The sequence below is a fragment of the Pholis gunnellus genome (assembly GCF_910591455.1).
Source record: "Pholis gunnellus genome assembly, chromosome: 10".
Lineage (NCBI taxonomy): Eukaryota > Metazoa > Chordata > Actinopteri > Perciformes > Pholidae > Pholis > Pholis gunnellus.
In genome coordinates this window covers 25508572-25512943 of record NC_136537.1, presented here as the reverse complement: position 1 = coordinate 25512943, position 4372 = coordinate 25508572, and positions in this window count along the sequence as shown.

Genomic DNA, 4372 nt, shown 5'->3' with positions numbered 1-4372 from the left:
ATATATATATATATATATATTGTATTTTATTGATTAAAATAAATTCTGTCATTACTCTTTTTAATGAAGTATAATAATGTGCTTAGAGCTTGTGTTAGGAAGTTAAACAGCTCATAATTCATCTCTAATATCTATTTTATATTCATGTGAAAACATCTCCTTCAAACTACTGGATTTATTCATGTCCCACCCTGAACCCTCTCTGGAGGTTCTATCCAGAACCTTCACACCCTCTAAGGGTCCTAACAAGAACCCACCCAGGTCATTTTAATCTTGAACCCTTTTATATCCCACGGTTTCATCTGGAACCTACTCACATTTCAATGGTTTCATCTTTAGCAAACTTCTACTGAGAACCCTTTTCTATTCCAAGGGTTTCATCTAGAACCCTAAAGAACGGGATCTGATGTGGTGCAGTGTAACCCACAATCACAGATTTCAGGGTGTTTGATCTGTGTTGTGTGCGTTCACTTTTAACACCAACGCTTTCAACAATCCTTTAAGAAGTCTTTCCACCAAAACAGGTTATTTGGATAAAAAAGAGTCACCATTGGAAGACCCCTTTCTTCAAAAAAAGGTTCTTCAGAAGCAAATGATTCTGCGTAGAACCTCAGCCTTTCATTGAAAACTTGGTTGGACCTTTAAGTACACAAGTACTACTCCAGTAAATGTATTTAGTTACATTCCAGCCCTGTAAACATGTATTTTTACTGCAGTGAATCCATGTTTTTATGAATCCGTCTTCTGCAAACATCTGAACGAACGTTCTTGTCTTCTTCCCTCATAATTCAGACTTCAGGTCATAAACTTTAGTTCGTCCATCGCCTCCTCACCTGGCCACGGACAAACCGACCGTGTAGTGGACATTTGGGTAATCCGCGCCTGTAAAAACATCGGCTGGAGTGCTTTGAATCGGAGGCGGCCATGTCCGCTCAGCCACTGTGACGCCGGGCCGGCCTTTTTAGTGTTTTAGGGTTGTTGGCGATGAGCCGCGGGGTTCTCTCTGTCCAAACCCTGAGAGGGAAATCAGCCTGCTAATTTGCAGGATGCGCCGTCCTCCTCCCCCGGTCCTCAGCATGCATGGCTGCAGCTAAACAAGCAGAGGGAAAGAGGGGGGCTCGCTGTCACTGTTTGAAAAGACAGAGCCGGATAACGAGGCCTCCTCTTAACCTGCTTGTACCTTTTTAAACAAATTAGCGGAGCTCACTAACTAATGTCTTTACTGCGGCTGGGAAACCTGGAGGTGGAGTCAGTTAGACAACAATCACATCTAAGGCTGCATGGACGTTTTTAAAGAACCATTCAATTACATAACGTTTGTTAGAAACATAAGTAAAGCTCATTTTGTATTTAAATATGAAAACTATTAAATTCCCCCCAATTTAGCAAAAGGCAAGTGGCTCTAAACCAGTTTCTTTGTGTCGTTTTAGACGTTACATTAAACATTTTCTTTCATTTTCTTTTATGACCATAAATAAATATTAATATGTTTGATACATTTTTGCAGTTCGCTGTGTAATTGGCATAACTTTAACAGTATTCATTTTGATTCCACTGACGTTTGACAAGCACTAGAGTATAACGTCACGATTAATACGACCGTAACGACGGTAACAGCCTCATGAAGACGGGAGCATAAAGACGTGTCAGTTACATCTTCTGTCGTTGATATTGAGCTTCAACGAGTCATGAAATTAGGTTTTAAAGCGTCATATCTTAATGTCTTGAGTGTTACGACAATACCTTCTTACTCCCTTGGTTAGTGCCCCGTAGGCGTCTGATAGCGACGGAGTCGCCCTTTAGCTTCCGTATCAGACGCACCGGTCTTTCAACGAACTCTAATGGAAACACATTCACGTCATTCTTAGACGCTCAGATCAGCTGACGTCTAAAGACTGAGGAAGTCCACACGGTGAGTTTCAGCCAGGAGACCAATGATCGTGTCCCGTGTGAAACCAAAAGTAAACATTAGTTGTTAGTCAGTCGTTTTCATAGTCACATGTATATTTAGTCGTATTCAGTAGAATTTTGAGGAAATGAGTCTAAAGAGTTGCAGTTGACATAAAAAAAGATGTAAAATATTTCCATTTGATGGAAAAGCTGTGCAGCCGTAACATATTTCACATTTACACCAGTACTCACAATTTTGAGGTAGTTGTACTTAACTTGGGTATTTTCTATTTTCTAATACTTTATACTTCTCTTCCACAACATCTCAGGGGGAAATACTTTTTACTGCACTACATTTATTTATTAACTTTACAGATTCAGATTGTTAAAACAAAATATATTCAACTAGTAAATGATGATGTATTATTTTAGATTAAACTACCAGCAGGATATATAAAGTCATTAAAATGAGCTCCACATTTACCAGCTGCAACGTTAAAGTGATGAACACATTAATCTATCAACAATTATAATACAATGATATTCATTATTCTGCATAATGAGTATTTTTACTTTTGGTACATTAAGTTTATTTTGATGTTGGCACTTTTACATGTAACAGAGTATTTCTACACTGTGGTACTTCTTCCTCCTCGGATGCATCGTGAGTCCTTTTCAATCCACAGGCAGCTGAGAACTTCTTTTAGAACATCAAACTATCCGCCGGTTGTACACGTTTCATCGAATCTGTGAGCGTTGAAGACAGGCGGAGTGGATCATGTTGAGAAGTCTTGACTCTTCTTGTTCCACTGAAAGGTTTATTCCGTCTCCTTTGAGGAGGTTCAGCTGGTCTTCAGGTCCTGAGTTCAGACCTGGATTTGCTTTGTGGCGCTCCTGCAGTGCGTTGTGTTTCCTTCTTCTCTTCTTCTCTTCACCTCCGTCACTGTTTTTAGTTTCCGCCTGTGATTTTGCCTTCCCCGACACCTCACATGGCTGCCTATAATTGCAATTCCTCAGACACTGTTTTAGTCATTTATTAGAGTTAAATATAAGCACTGCACTAAGGTTGCGTGTCTCCATCAAACCTGCTAATTGTTGCAGTATTCAATTTTCCTTTTTCTCGTGTGATTAGCACCCAGCTGACATCAATGGAATCCAACATTATTTACATGTTCATTTTGGGTGAAAAAAAATTAATATGCACCTTGAAACCTGCAGGATTCCTTTTTTTCTTTTTCTTCACCAATGTTAACACTAACACACTGTTTCTGGGGTCAAAATAGAATATAAAATCGCCCCCCCCCCCACACTGAACCTACCAACGAAGAAGAAGAGTGTTAAAACGGCTCGAGGGTCTGAAGCAACACAACAGCGAGCGCCCGCCTGCTGCAGCGTGGCGACGTGAGGTCCTGTTGTTTTTCTCTCTTCTCCTGCACAGGTTTATGTAAATGAGCCGACTTCACCCCCCCCCCCCCCCCCTAACATTAATTAGCACAGTGCTACCTTGCTCAATATTTGGTAACAGAGCCACCGTCGGCGGATGCAGAAATTTGCAGGATTTTACTTTTAATTAGGTGTAGGAGAGCACAGGTGCGCTAACGAGCAGAAAGGAGCTAATTTGAATAAAAATCATCGTTTTAGCAGAAGAATGTGTGTCTGTGTGTGTGTGGGGGGGGGGGGGTTAATTGGCAGTTGCAATGTAAACAGTGACAGTTTTCGTCGCTTTGTTCCTTTTTAAAGCTTTTATTCCAGTTTGTGTAACTTCTGTAATGGAGAGACATTACTGCTGGCCGTGAAAGAAGTGACTGCATTTATATTTTGTGCTTCTCGTCTCTTTTACAACCGATTTGAGATGATTAGCTGTGATTTGAGGCTCTTGCGAGCTACAATATCGTCAAAGCGTTTCAGAGATGGAGAGAAATAAATAGTTTAGCTTAGCCTTCTGCTAACATCCTTAGCCGCCACGATTGTTTCACCACAGAAGGCTAAATTATTAGAGAGATGGAAGGATGGCCCGCTGTTAAGTTTATTTTCTGCAACCGGTGTAGCATCAAAGAATGGTAGCATTAACAAGCTAACTAGCGGACGACTAGCTACTACGCTAGCTTGCTCATTCTTTCCTGCTGTGATGCTAAACCTGTTACAGGAAATTGGGTGATTTTGCGGCCGCCATGTTGTTTTTTTTGCAACCAGTGAACAGGAAGTGACCATATCTGGACTGAGGAGGAGTGACGTAGAGACGACGTATACGTCTCCGGTAGAGACCTGTCAATCACTGTGTAGCCCCGCCCCTAAAGCATCCCCTGCTTTATGGTCTGTTTGACTCTAAATGAACCATCATTTACTAAATGAACATCATGCTGTATTGAAGAAGACTTGAAACTAGAGATTGAGACCATAAACTCATGTTTACAATGTTTACTGAGGTAATAAGTGAGAAGTAGAGAGAGATGACGGAGTTTAAAGGCCTAATTTTCACCCG